Consider the following 15,885-nt stretch of genomic DNA (forward strand, 5'->3'; position numbering starts at 1 on the left):
AGTTCACTGTCTTAATTAGTTAATAAAGGATTACTTAGAACCAAGGTAAATGGCTTCAGCTCAGTCACATCAATGATAGCAGCTAAAAGTGGAAAACAGATAATTGACAGAAGAAGGAAAAGGTTCCATTTACCTAGCAAGACCCAGGCTACATTCTGTAAGAAGTGTTCTACCCAAGCTTTGCAAAATTCCCTAGGAGTGGACACAGATCTGATCTCCAAAGAAGCATTTGGGAGTGTTTGCAAATGTAGAGAGTTCAACTTAGCCTTCCATTTGAATTGAATCTGGTTCTATGATGTTCATGTTTCTGAATTTCAGAAGCATCACTGGGAAGTCTAACATATTTATCAGAGAAAATGTTAATCTTTATATTATTTGTATCTAGTCTGTCTTGCATCTGGGTCTGAGAAAGGTAATTGCTGCTCTGAATGAAGCAGTAAGACACCTTTAAGACTATGTCCTTCATTTTCCCTTGCCACCATTTTCAAAGCTCAGACCTTATTCCTCTTGACATTGATGATGACAATTAATGCAACAGTTTCTCTAGCAGCTTAGAGCAATCTCGTTAATGAGCCTGACAGTGCCAAGGCTTGACAGTGCCTGACCACCACAACAAACTATCCAGAACCCTGAACTAATGCACTGTTTTACTTGATGGGGTTTAAGACAAATTGGACATGAGAATTTGTGGATAATATTTTTCATAAGTCCATTTCTTATGCCAGCTTTGAGTAAATAATCACTTGGAAGCAGACACCAAAAATTAAACAGCAAAAGATTTTAACCACAGAATAAAGTATTACAAGGATTCTTGCAGATTCTTGGTGAGGGCCTAAGAACCACAGTGCACCTTGCCCAGCCTGTCAACACAAACCCAAAAACCTGTTGGAAAGAGCTGACAGTAGTCATTGTTTTTTATTTCACATATTCATTAGAATTACTGAGCCTCTCAGCCAGGGATTGACTAGGAGTCAAATGCTTTTCAGAATATGGGAAGCAGATAATGGATATAATATTTGATGTGTTTATACCAACTAACCAATACTGAAGTAAAAAATACCATCTATACATGAAAGAGGCACACATCATGACTTCACTATGTTGCAAGCAGCTGTAACATGCTAAATTATATCTTCATCAGCATTCAACCCATTGTGAGGAGAATTTTGATTTAGTCAGCTTACATTGGAATTCTCAAAAGAATAAAACCAAAACACATCTACAGCCTATAGTGCAAGACATGAGGATGACAATTCCCTAGGCATAAATCTGTTGCCATTAAAGTCACAGGCTGATGAAGTTCATGCCATTGTACTTACTTTCTGACCACTCATTCAATAGAGATATTTAAGGTTTCCTTGGGGTGGCAAGGAAAATCTGCCTGAAGGTCTGCACAGACACCTATTAAAGGAAAATTTATTACAGGTAAAGTTGAGGTCAACTTATTTCAAGATTACCTGAGCCTTTCTTTTGCCTACAATCAACAGAATCCAACTACTTGGCTTGAAGCATTTTTTCCCCTCGAGCTGAATTATTTTGGAAGTTTTCAGTCACACTGTTCCATCCATTTCTGAAAACACCATCAGTGGAACAGCTGTTTCATTCCTATTAAAATCCAAGATGAGATACGAATGCAAATTGCTGCTTTCCTGTATCACTGTAAAGAGCCTGCAAGACACATGAAGTTATTTTTCTATTTCACTCAGCATTGATAAGACCTCATTAGGAATGTTTCATTTGATGGAAGACACTTCTGGAGTAATAAAATTACAGTTAAAGAACATATAGGTGAGAGAAATGAAAATGATAGAAAGCTAAAACACACCACCTACAAGAAGCAGATTAGAGAGATAAGCACTGTACAGCCTTAAAAGGCTGAGGGAAGCCAAAAGTCTCCAAATATGTAAAAGGCTGTTACTAAAAGATCAACCAAACCCCACCAAAAACCCTACAATAGTATGATCTCAATATCCTCTTAAACCTGTTTTTCTTGTCCTATACATTATTGCCAGATGAATATTCAAGATAAAACACTTGGATTTTTTTTTTTTAATAAACACTGCAATAGCATGCTGAAGCTGCTTGCTTGGAGGATTTGTCACAGCAGGTTTTAAGAAAAAGTTAGACAAATGTATAATTTGTCAGAGACTCAAAATGTATAGTTGAGTCCACCACATGATGCAAGCTAACTCTTTCAATTTCTTGCCCTTTATCTGACTATAGATTCCAGCTACAGCTCACTGTATTCCAGCTATATGGTCACTGCTTCTGTGAGCCAACTTAGAGGTGAAAACCACACAGAAATATTAGTCACTTCTGATGAAGGACAACTCAAAGGAAAGGCTTTGTGTAACACAGAAACAGTATTTGAATGGTGTTGCCCAAGACAGTTTTTAAACCATGGAATCACAAAATTATTTGGGTTGGAAGGGACACTTAAAGGCCTTTTATCTCTTAATTTCTTTTAGTTTAAAATATTTATCCCTTGTTCTATTGCAACAGACCCTGCTAAACTTTTGTCACTATTGGTTTTTGTAGGCTCCCTTTAGGCACTGAAAGGTGTCCCTGCAGTCTTCACTTCTCCAGGCTGAGCCACCCCAAACCTCCCAGCCTGCCTTCACAGGAGAGGTGTTCCAACCTCCAGATCACCTTCCTGGTCCTCCTCTAGACTCACTCCAACAGTCCTCATCCTTCCTGTGCTGGAGAGCCCACAGCTGGTTGCAGCACCCTGGGTGGAGTCTCAAGGGCAGAGGAGATGGGGAGAATTTGCTCCCTTGACCTGCTGACCACCAGCTGGCTTCTTTAGGTACAGCCCAGGATACAATTGGCTTTCTGGGCTGTCAGTGCACATTGCCAGCTCATGCCCAGCTTTTCACCTACCAGTAGCACCAATGTCCTCCTGGCAGCGCTGCTCTCCATCCTTTCAACCCCCAGCTTGTATTGATACCAGAGCTTTCCCTGACCCAGGTTCAGCACCATGCACTTGGCCTTGTTGAACCTCATGAGGTTCTTGTGGTCCCACTTCTTGCTTTCTCAAGTTTGTCCAGGTGCCTCTGGATGGCATCCCATCCCTCAGGTGTCTCAACCCCCCCAGTCAGCTTGGTGCCATCTGCAGGTCTGCTGAGGGTGCCCTCAATGCCCCTGTCTGAGTCACTGCTGAAGGCATTGAGCAGTCCTGGTGCTGAGACACAGACTGGTTCTTTTCTCTGTGCACTTGGTTTGCCTGCAGAAGCAGGGCTCCTTTCCTGCTCTCCCACATCCCTCTGTGCAGAGGCTGATGCAATACCATACTGGGGAGCCACCAATGAGACCTTCCACTAGGGATTCCATTAGGGAAGGAAGGATACATGCTCACAGATGAATTAGGCTGCATGGCCATGCTTCAGGCTGGAAATACTTGAGACAGGCTTGGCCAGGCAACCTTAACAATATTAATTAATATTAGTATTAGTAATATTAATATTAGGCTGCATGTTTGAGCTACTTAACATTCATTAACTAGCTGCATGTTCCTGCTACTGTTACCATGCAGCCCATTTACTGTTCCTGCCCTTCTCTGACTGACTGGAAAATTTCTAATTCTGGTGGAAGAGAGAAAGTCATCTGCTTCCCAGCTCCAGGATTATTTGCTTGAAGGGTATCCTGGCCTTTCCTGTGGCCTGTTCTTTACCAAGGAGCACAAATGATACCCAGAGAATTGTCTTGGCAATACTCAGTGGTTTATAGGATTTTGCAAGATTTTACACAGTGATTTTCTGTCCTCCTTCCCAGTAAAATTATTGATTTCTTTTCCCTCTCCTTCTCCACAGAAGGATTTGAGAGAGTAATTTCTGAAAGGGCTAAGGCTAAAATTCTCTGTGTTCGTGAACACAGTTTATTTCAGACAGAGAGATGAAAAATTTGCCTCAGAAACAAGATGCAAATGAAAACAACAGTGTTTAAACCTCTGACACACCAAAAAGAAGAGCTGGGACTGCAGATTTTTCTGATAAGGAACGTATCTAACTCTGCATTCATTTATGGAAGAATCTTTGCAAAGCCCAGCAAGCAAAAGGGACGAGTGAAAATGGGGCAGGGGTGGGGAAGAGAGGGACAGAATGGGAGAAGGATCAAGGAGAGAGAAGTTGTGTAGGACAGGAGGACATCTCCTAATGAGGGAGTTAGCTACCTAGCAGAGCTGGCTAGAGCTGGAAATAGGCTGAGGGTTAAACACTGAAGCCAGTTGTCAGCAATACTCTGACAGAAACAAAGACAACCACGGCAGTAACAAGCCCAAGACATGTTGTTGCTCCAGAGGCAGCATTGCAGAGGCACCATTCCATTGCCAGAAATGGGCTACATTACAAATGTCCATAGTTTTGTCTTAAATGGGCACCCTACAGAAGTTAGAAAACAAGGAATGATACATTTGCCTCTCTATTGGGCTTCTCCCTCCAGACCAAGCAAGACTAAACTGCAAGTGCTAAAGCCTCCATCACTGTAGGCTTTGGGGTGATTTGGGGGTCACAGGTAATAACAACAAAACCAGACAGGAGCACAATTATTTCTTCAACCAAAATTTGAGTTGTTATTTGCAATTAATCAAGAGCAAGGATCAATATCTTCTAAAGGTTGGAGCACTGTGCCCACCTCCCATTTCATGGTTGGCAGACCTTTTCGGCACACACAGAACAGTAATTCCCTCTGCTTCTAATAAAACAGAGAGGAGATGCTGCTAGTTAGGGAGCCAGCCCAGTTTCAAAAGCTCCTATGAATATGAGCTACAGAGCTCAGGAATGGCCATCACCACCTAAGGGTGTTCATACAGGACTTCTAGTTCCAAGTATCCCACAGGCTCCAACCACCAGAACAATCTAAAGTTTCCAGCACGGGGCACAGCTGTTAAGGTTGTACCAAAGAGCAAACAACTGACCTCCAGCCAGCAGAGAGAAATCATGCACATGGCAGTCGTGCATATTTTGTGCTTTCTGAAGCACAAAAATGAACACAAACTTTAATTGAAACTTGTTTCACCCATTAAAGAAGAGCAGAACTAAGCACACCATTTTCAAAGCCTGCTGTGGTGACACAGAGGTTTGTGTTTCCTTTATTCCAGTAGAGGGCAAGAGCTACACAAGGAAGCATATTTGAGAAGGCAATTAGGTCTGAGTAAAGGCAAAGGTAAAAGAAAAGATTTTCCAGACTCTTGTCACCTAAATGTCATTTTTAATAGCATTAAATAGAATTTTTGCAGGTTTCTTTCAGCTCTTACAATAACATGCAATACAACAACTACACTTTCTCTTCATGCCTTTAAAAAAATCTAATAACATCACAGCAGTTCACTCCTCGCTTTGATGACACATAATTCCCATCCCTTCAGACTGCGTGCACTCATTTGTTCCACTGAGCTTACAGTGAACTCTTTGGAAAGAGGATCTGAACTGACAACAATTCCATTGCCCAAACTGACAGTGCTGTACTTCAGTGTGTAACACACACACCCCTGAAGAGCTCACACTGAGCACAGGTTCCTTCAGTTTAACTTTGATAAATAAATATAAAAGTAAAGTGGCAATCTGGCTCAGTTTACTGGACAAATCCACAGAAACACAAAGACTGCACAATTATCAGGGGATGTGGCCCTGTTTAGCCGTGGAGGAGGTAGGGAAGGGCTGATTGAGCTCTTGAGCATTCCTAGATTATCTAGATATCACTTTGGTAGAAATATCTGTGGCCAAAGCAATAGCAATAACAATCATACTACTCTTTGGCACAGCTCTTTCCAACACACAGTCTTACACTGAAATACTTTGTCCCTTTGTCTTTGCTTGTGTCTGAAAGAGTCAGGCATTTAGATCCTGTTAAAAAACAACAACAACAACAAGAGCCAGTGTCTTTTAGGGGTAACATTAGGTTAGAATTCAGCAGCTTATATTTGATAGCATATGTTAGAATTGAAAAACAAACAAAAAAAAAACCAACCAAAAAAAAAAAAAACTACCAAAAAGGATCAGAAACTACAAAGTACATCAGTAAAGGTTTAAATTTACACAGTATTTAACTATGAGACTCATTCAAAACTTATATATAAATTTTTATATCAATTTGAGTTAAATTAGGAAGAATAGAATGCAATATGAACATCAGAAGAAAGCATTGAAAGAGCAGAAAGAGATGGTGAGATCTTCCCTCACTGATTCCTTTAAAATTAAGTTGGACAAGCCGTGGGAAGTCATTGAGGGAAGGGCAGAGGAATCCTGTAATAAACTGTGGAAATGGGCTGACATGATCTGTCCAGACCAATCCTTTTTTTCTTTGATTGAGGGAATTCTGTGGATGTAAGCACTGCTGGTCCAGTAATTAACATATGAATATTTGGCTCTGAGATTTCTTATCAGCTAAGTATAAATTTCTGCCAGGTTGCTTCCTGCAACATTTGGCAAATGAGCCCATTTTGATTAGAAGGTAATTTATTGCAGGCTGGAGTTCAGTGGGTGTGATCATTGAAAATGACAGATTAACAATCGACACTTTGGGGAAATAATAGGAACAGCAACACATTTACACACAGAGCTGAAGATGACATCTCTAATATAAACATTTGCAAGCAGTTTTTCATAACAACACAAATCACAATGAGTGATAAACCCAGGGGCCAACACTCAGCAACAGGATTGCAGAGACAGGCAGACTCCTAATCCCACAGGCAGCTTGCTACTCCAGTGAACAGAGTTCCCTAAATACCAAGTAAGAATTCTTCTGCTGAGAAAGGTTTAGGCTAGACTACAACCCAATGCAGAGTTAAACTAGCTCATTTGGGCAGTGGTAGCTAGGCAGTGAAAAAAGGAAGAACTGCAAAAGCAACATAAACTAAACAAATCCTTAGGGAACCGGTCCAGGATGGCTGCAGCTGATTTAACACCAAGGATAAACATTTGTAGAAGCCTAGCTTTTGAAATGCACTTACAGGCTGAAAACCTCAGTCTAGGCTGATTTTCAGAGAGCCACATCAACCTAAAGAAGCTGCCAGTGGGCAAGAAATACCTCATAACATTGAAAAAAATATGTCAAGAAATGAAAATTCTGGTTATGCCACCAATTTTTTATGCTTCCTTTGAGTAATTTTGGGGTTTTCTATACTTGGGGTTCTTCTGTATAAAACATATTCCTACCTCTAACAGCATTGCTTTTAGAAGTTAACTTTGCCCAGTGAGCAGCCTGCAAGTGAAAAGCATTTTGCTGCTGTTTAAGCACAACTTTTGAAATTTGCTGGGAGGAAAAAATAAACTTGCACAAACATCACTAGAGAACTTTACAGTTCACAAATGCACATAAACTTTGAAGAAAGAATCACTTCTAAAACCACCCAGAAGACATCAGCAATGGCTGTCAGATAATGCACCTAACTGATGCTGCAGACTCATCATAAATTTAACAGGAAACAAATGCACTTCCTATTGACCCTTGCTAAATCTTTAAACAAACATCTTTACAATCTCTTCAGAGAAACTCATTCCTTTCACTGCTGCACCAACTAAGAGGAGTATGACCAAAGGCAAAATGTGTTCAGCAAGACCAAAGGAATAAGGAATGCACAAGACAGACAAGCCTGGAATATGGCCCAGAAGCTACTAGCTAGCCTACAGGTCAGGTGTGAGCAATTTCAGTTTATATGAACAACCTAGAATTTCATAAAAAGCAAGTAACACCATCTTTATGTATATTTCAGTTTTCTAAATATTTAAACAAAAATCCAGAGGCTCCAAAGACTACCTAAAGTTTCTCCCCATTTGCCCTTATTAAGTTAAGAAATAAACCCAAAAGTAAAACAACTGAGATGCATTGATACACTCAGATATGAAATCACCAAAAAAGTCTTTAGACATTGGAGAATCCTGCAAAGAGGATTCCCATGGCTGCATTTTATTTGATGGGAGCCTGAATTAAGACATAGGTGTCTAACAAGCTGTAACCAGATCCAGCAGGCATTCAAGTCAGAAGAGTCAGGCTTTTCTTTAATTCCAGTAAAACTAGCCTTGACTGTCTCTGGGGAAAAGCTTCTAAGCAGAGTTGATTTGAGTATTCTAAGCAATGTAAACACCACTAGAGGAGAAAATATGGCCAGGTGGGATGAAAAGCAGAGTTAAACATTTCAAAGGAAAAAAATTTCTTTCATTGATTTTTCATTGCCTTTTTTTCCTCAGCCAAATGTTGCTATCAGCCTCCATATCCCAACACCTCTCCTGGCAGAGGGAAGTGGCTGCCAGGTCTAGCACTGGCATGGAGCCAACTAAGCAGATACATCCATTTTTCCTATGTCTAAAATTAGGGGTAGGAATAAGCAGAAGGAAAGTGCAGATAAAATTGCATTATTAAGGAGAAAAATGGAAAAAGGGGGTGGGAGGAGGAATAAGAAAAGAAAGGGCAAAAAAGGACAAAAAGAAAGGAAAAAATAGATTTGAAACCCTAAGCTTTGCCTTTTGGAGTAATTAAGCAGTGAATCAGGTTCACTCTCAGGCCTTGTTGAAGGCAGTATTTAATTTCCAGCTGAGCCTAAATGGAGCCAGGATTTCTGGTTCTCTTATGATTTCTTATATGCATCTTTTTCATATAAAACATAAACTTATCCTTGACCAAGGCAGAAACAGTTGTCTTCAAAGACAGGTCTTTGAATTCCAGGTCAGACAAATGCATGGCACTGGAAATGCCTGTTCACCAGGACTGACATATCAGGTCTGCCCAGAGAGAAATTCAATGGCTTAGTGCCTCCTGTAATGCAAAGCAGTCACAAGACAGTCACTTAAAACAGGATTATGCATCACAGCACCTGTGAAAAACAGCCACACCACATTAGCAAATTCTTATCATCTAAAGGAGAGAAAAAAATTCAGAATTCAGAATTCCCTCCTGCTGTAGTAACATCACTATACAAGTGCCTGTCCCAGGAGACAGAGCACCTCGAGGCACTCGCAGGATCAAGAGAAAAGAAACTTTGATTAAAAGAACATGCTGATAGACACAGTACCTATCTGCAAAACTTACAAACAGTAAACAAATCCCAGACTTCAAACACTGTCCAGAACTTCCTTAAGTTACAGCTGCTGCACGATCAGGCCAGGTGTTTAACTTCATCCTGCTAACAGAGCTCAGGATCAGCCATGTCTGGAACAGAAGCAGGCAGAGAAATGCACAGGAGGTGCCTAAGAAGCAGGTGTAGACAATGTGAGGTCCCCATCAGAGGCCAGAGAAAGCAGGTTCCCATTTTCACTTGGTTTATGGGTAACTGGTCACCTGCTGGGAGAAGGGACTTTATTCTTTGTACCTGAAGATTGACTAAAACCCTCCTCACCCCCTGCTCCAGGTGCATTGTGCACCTTGGATCTGTCTTCTCCCTGTCTCCACAAGAGATGTGTTATGAATTTGCTTTCCTGATATTGATCTGAGAGTATTTGTGCATTTGTGTTTGCAGGGTCCCTAGAGAATAGTTTATTGGAATTTTTATATATTGCTTTTTCTTTTAATGATTTTTGTGGGATACATATTTTCATCTGCAGCTTCTTCCTGTGTTATACTCTTCTGCTTTCTGACCAATATTTCTAAACAGAGCATGTGGTGGTTTCTACTTGCCTTATGCAAATTGCATATTCAAACTTGAGCTGAGCAGGAAAGCAGTGCCATGAGGTCAGTGCTCTTACAGAGTGCTGTAAAGATGACAGATAAAAAATTATTCACAGAAAATCAAGGAATGGTTTATTTTCTCAGCAAGAAAACTTTAAAAGGTGACCAAGCATAGCAGAATAAAACTGGGAGCACATAGTCAGGACTAACTTTTAGGTGCTCAAGTACCAATAAGAATTTTATAAAAGTTTCTGAGGCCTCATTAAGTATTGTCCATTTAACTAAAGAAATAAAGCATGTTTTTTTAGGGACCAACTCTCCACATTTTTTCATGGCTTTCAAAGGGAAAGTCCCCACACTTGTAGGCCGTTTCATCTTATGAGAATATAGCCAAGGTCAGTGGCTTTAAAGGAGGGTGCAGCACCTCTGCATGGTGACTGACCTGCTCCTTTTCCTGAGATTGTGGCATACATTCAGATTCCCCATTCTGGATAAACCTTTCCATTTCAGCAGAGAGGCCATCAAAATCACCTGGAGAAGGGTAACTGTTTTACACAAACTGTGCAGAGCTGATCATCTGTAGCACCTGGGAACGGGAAATCAGACCTGTGCACCTCAGCCTGCCATTTGTTGCTGCCCTGTGGGGAGCAATCCTGTGATCTGGGGATTGTTGAACTGCAGAGGGCATGAGCATCTCCCAAGTTCCTCACCTGGAGGAGTTTGTAAGAGAGCATTCTGAGGCAGGAGCACAACCATTAAGGTAGAGTAGCATAAAGTATCCCCTCCTTGGTTTTGAGAGAGTCCCACTCCCTGTGCAGACAGAAAATGTCCATTTACAAAGGCTGCAGGAGCTCAGCAGGACCCACACTGTGCTGGAGAGCAGGGTGAGCCACACTGGCTCCCCAGCAGGGAAACAGAGAAATCACTGAGTCTGGGACAGCTCCTGCTGCTGGTTCAAGCCACACGATTCCTCCCGCACTGTGTGTCAGGCTCTGTGGGACCCAGCTGAGTCCTGAACTCACCATCAGATGGAAGTCCTTGCCTCTTATCCCACTTTGATCCTGTGAGTAGCAGCTGCCCTTATTTCCTGACTTGTGCTGAGTCCAGACCGACTAGGTTGCCCATTTCTGGTCTGTCTGAGGTCTCCTCATCGCTGCCAACCTCTGCAACCTCTGCAGCTCTGCAGGTGAGGCTCTGCTGACCTGGGGACCATTTTGCATCTTTTCAGTACAACTCTCAGGTTTCTAAAAAGTTATCTTATCTTTCCTCCTGTACATCTAAAAGCACAACTCACCGAGGTATCTCTCAGCTAAGAGTTATGAATAAAACAGTGTTATGAACCTACAACTTGGTTACACCTATGACTCATTTCAAAAGCCTCTCAAGTGGAGTGCCCTAATTAGCAGGTACCTGTGCAGTTTCCTATGGCTCCCATCTGTTAGCCACTTTTGAAAAGCAGAGTCTTGCTGCAATATCATCAGAGCAGCCTCTTACGGTAAGGCTGAAACACAGCGGTTTTTCTTTGGAGTCTGATTTTCCCTCCTTGAAACACAGTATCTTCTGCCTCCTCTATGCAGCCTCACACCTTTCTCCCTAACATGGAATTTGTCCTACTGCTGAGTCAAACAGATGTGAGAGCCCCATGCAACTTCACAAAAAAACAAGAACAGCCACTTGTGCTGAAACACCTGGAGTTTTATGTGTACTCAAGCACTGTCCCCTCAGAGTCAGTGGGAAAAGCAAGCGGCTGATGCTGGTGCACAATTTGCAATATCCATGTCACATTACTGCTGTCCCCAGAGCAGAAGATTCTCAAGGATACTGTGGAGTGTACACAATATCCATGACATGACACAAAGCAATAAATCATTTCAAAGGTCATTAAAACTCTCAGCATTCAAGCATTTTCTTCTTCATATGTAGTAAATTGAGTAATTTCAAGAGATTTCACATATTTAAGTCTTTCAGGATTTGATTATTCTCTTCCTGCAAAGAAAGCTGAGAAATCAACTTTGAGCAGGTCCAGTGGCAGCACTGGAGAAGAAAATTTTTCTTCCAAAACAGCAAGTAGGCTTGCATACCTTCAAGCTCTTGTTCTTCCCCTTTCATATGAGCTGCCCCAGAGATGCCGCTCCTCAGGTGAGCTAAAACTGCTGAAACACAACCAAAGACCAGTTTCCAAAAAGACTTCTCTCTCAGGAGCTGCCATGACTACAGTCCCCCTTGCTGCTCTTCCTATTCAGACAAATCCAGAAACATCTGTCCAGTCTTTAACCCTTTACTGCACACCTTGAGCTGAATACATTTGGTCTGGAAAAAAATCCTCAAAAGCCCTGGACTAGCTATGGTATCATATCACTTCTCACAGGGTTTGAAATCTTACATCTCCTCATGATGGCAGACACATTTGCATATTTTTAGTGTCATGATACATTGTTAAGACTTCATTTACCATCAGGCAGTTCTCTTTATTCTGAACAGTTTCTGAATCCCTCATTTTACTTTGATTGGGCGAGCCAGGGTTGTGCCCATAAATTGTGCTAAAGCCCCAACAAATGCTCAGATTTTTCAGCTGTCAAACCTTCATCAGTCTCATCCTCTTTGCTTTGAGAATCAGGATATGACCACAACACCCAGGAGAACATAAGGTGAAGGTTTATGTTACGTGGCTTGGGTGCACACGATTGTCTGCAAAATGTTCCTGAGAAGCAAAGCAATCCCAGGCAGAATTCTCTGCAGCCACAGTCAGCTTTCTTAGTTATTTCTGCGGGCCAGTATTTTGCAGTGCAGATGTACTGGCAGTTCCAAGCAAAAACACTTTGTGCACTGAGCCCAGGCTTTGTCTGTGTTCTGTTTGGTGTTGAATCCTTTGTGCATGCTCATATTCTCCATAAAATCCAGCACTGCCCCAGGCTGGATGCTCCTCAGCTCTTATGGCAACTCCCCGCCTCTTCATCTGCTCCTTCTCTTCCCACTGCAGAGAGCTCTGACTACAGCCAGCCTCTCTCTTTGCAGGTGGCATTGCTCTAGTAAGATGGCTACATGCAGAAATTCATGTCCCTACATGTTAATATCTCCATCCTCAGCACTGTAACTCTGACAAGAGTTTTGTTTATCCATGCAGTGAATGGGAAGAGGCATAAGCTGAAATCTGTAACATAGAAATACCAATTTGGTTTCACAAGTGCCATTGAGTGTCCTTTGCCACACGGACAAATTCTTTAGTAGTTTGTCCACACTTTCCTGGTTATCACAACTCAATTTCTCCTAATTTTGAACCTCTATGCAAAGATCTGGGACATTTAGAGCTGTGCAATTATAAATAGAGTCACCCCCTGTTGACCTGAGCCAAACTCCCTTGAAGGGCAGCCACAGAGCAGAACTGATGGCTCTCATCAGTCACACACGCCCGTTACAGCAGAGCTGTGCAGAGCAGGATGCTTTGCTCCAGCCTCCTGCCCCCCTGCTGAACATTATCCTCACTAACACACGTATTTGTAGGGAATATCTTTTCAGTAGTTAAAGTCACAGCTGTAAAGGCTCTTGACCATGAAAATACATATCTGTCATGGTCTTTAATAGCCATGTTTTTACTGTCTACCCTGAGCTTTGAATTTATTATGTACAACCCAAAATAATTTAAGTAATGTACAATTAAAAGTAAACTATTTTATTCAGTTTGGGACAGCAACCAAAAAAATGTAATTACTATTTAAGTTTCATGAAGCTAAAATGTTAAAGCCATGTATGAGCCTTTTGATAAATACTATTCTTAAAGGATTAAATTCTGTATTTATATTTATCATTCTTGCAAAATAAGACATCAATATAATGTTATTTTCCATCTACTCAAAAAAAATCTCGTGTAGAAAAATTGTCAATTCATCTTTCTTCAAGACATTGTTCCCCCCTTGTAGTTATCCCCAGAACTCCCCTGGAGGGAAATAACACTTAGGTTCTGTCTTTTTAACTTGCCTGATTTACATAACTCTAATGATATTTAAGTGCCTTTGGCTGCACTTTCCTTCCTTTTCCTCGTTTCTTTACTCCCAAACTCTCAAGGCAGATGAAGTAACAGTTGGCAGCATCTTGCTCATTACAGCATTGCCTGTGCTGTTCAGAGTCACGCCACCATGGTTGCAGCTGGCTGAGCAGCTCTCCAGTCCTCCCAATAATTCCAGTTTTCCCTTGGAAAGATAAGTATCCTTTGCAAATGGGGGAAAAGAGCTCTTCTTTAGAGTCACATTGTTCTCCCAGGAGCAAGGGCTGCAGGAAAGCAGAGAGGTGCAGAAGATCAGGGCAGTTCTGTCTGAAGCCTGACCTCTCCACTTGGATGAGTGGTGGGAACACATCCTGTGAGGTTTTCATCTGCAGTCAATGCCAGATATAGAAAACACAGACATCACTCTGCACAAAAAGCCCAGAGAAGAGAAAAATTACAACTAACACTGATAAAAAATAACAGGATTGAAGAGATGCAGAAGAGGACAGATTTGATTTTGGGAGTTGAATTTATAGTTTAGGGATGGCCAGACATGGTGTTGAAGAGTTCTTGCAGACAGGATGAAAGGAATCTTGCTAAAGACAAGCAATCTCTCACCCTTGATAAGGGTAAAGTGTGGGGTAGCCACCACAAATTGTGTCTTTTAGGGATGAATATATATTTCAATATTCATGGGCATCAACTGATAATTTATCTTCCTTGTTATTCAGCTTTCCTTTCTTTTCCTATTTCGATTTTCTTTCTATTTAATTTTTTTTTTGTACAAAAAAAATTGAAGCATGGGAAAAAGAAATAACTGCTTTTCTTCACTGCTCCTCTGAGTCCATATGGGAAAGGAAAAATAGAAACCATTCCTGTCAGTCCCAAAGTTGTGCCAGCAGTCAGACATATACACAATTTCTGCTCTCTGTCTTTCTAAAAGGGAACTGGAGTCCTCACTGCACACCCTGACAGAAGATGTGGATGACAATCCCTGACTCATGAGCCCTTGTGATCGTCTCTGAAGTGATGGTTTCCAAATGAAGATGTGGACCACTACTGATATTTGAACTTTTTGCAGTGCCTTGCAAAACATCCTCAAAAATGCCTAAAAACTATTTTAATCTCTGCTGTCTTCCTTCCCTTTTGTCCACGACAGCCACATGCCACCTTCTGCGCTGATGCCTGGCACAGTGTTGTTGAGAGCCTCTGCTGTCACCATGATCAAGCCCAGCTCTCTCTCCATGATGGAAATCTAAGCCAACTGCATTCAGGAATACCTGAACTGTTGAACTCTTTGCTTCACACAGAATAGGCAGGTGCAAGAAGTGCAAGTTCTCATCCAGGATCTTCTCAAACAAGAATACCATTGAAACAGAAAAGCTGTCAGAATCACTTAGGAAGTTCCCATGTGATCTCCTAACACCAGTGTATACATCTGTGTTCTTAATAGTTCCCACCCTCTTTTTATTCAAATGTGTATTTCCCAAGAAATATTTTGCCAAAAGTATACAATGTTATTTTTGTTAAACCAAAAGTAAAAAGTTACTGTTCCCCTGCTTTCAGACAACTGATAAAAATGCTTCCTTCTAACAGAAAATGACAGTCTTTCATGTAAAAACTAATAAAGGTAAAGATTAATACATTACTTTTATAGGTCACAATACCATCTTCTAAAATTTGTGAGGACTGGACTATTTTGTGTGATTATATTTAACCAATAAAATCATTTGAAAGGCAAATCCATCTCTCTCTGAAGTTTAATGGGAACAAGACCCTTCAGGGTATTTATGTTATTACCTTTTTGGTTATTGTGAGTTTACCTTTAGGTTTAGAATAGATCAGTGTGGAAATATAGGAGATTATTCTCTTTTTATATTTTAGAAGAAATCTGTGCCATACCAATGTACAGTTGGTACAATAATGGCAGAATAATCTTGCAATCAACCCCATACCCTAGGGTGTAACCTTGAAGCCATAACTAAATCCATCAGTCACACTGTGTGCTGCAGGAGGGAGTGCTCTCCTTGGCACACAGAAAAAATGTCCCAAAGGATGTATCTACATGTCCCAAGTTTGTTATGCAGACTCTAAATCTTTCTACCTGCCCACCAACACATCATGATCTGCTGATCTTTTTTTCCAAAAATTAAAAGATGTAGTCTTTTAATGACCTTTGCACTGCTGTGTGTTCCTAGGTTAAGATGAAACCCCTGCATTATGAAAAATACTGGTTTGTTATGTTGGGTTTTTTAATATGGTGCTCTGAACAGACAGCAATGACATCCTTGCATGTTTTTGGT

The 15,885-nt window shown here is 41.1% G+C and overlaps 1 long non-coding RNA gene across 1 annotated transcript in view; it reads right to left on the minus strand.

Moving 5' to 3' along the window:
* The window catches only part of LOC127059694 (uncharacterized), an 85,129-nt gene that overhangs the window by 54,308 nt on the left and 14,936 nt on the right, over positions 1–15,885 (minus strand). The window lies entirely within an intron of this gene.

This window comes from Serinus canaria, chromosome 5 (genome assembly GCF_022539315.1).
Source record: "Serinus canaria isolate serCan28SL12 chromosome 5, serCan2020, whole genome shotgun sequence".
NCBI lineage: Eukaryota > Metazoa > Chordata > Aves > Passeriformes > Fringillidae > Serinus > Serinus canaria.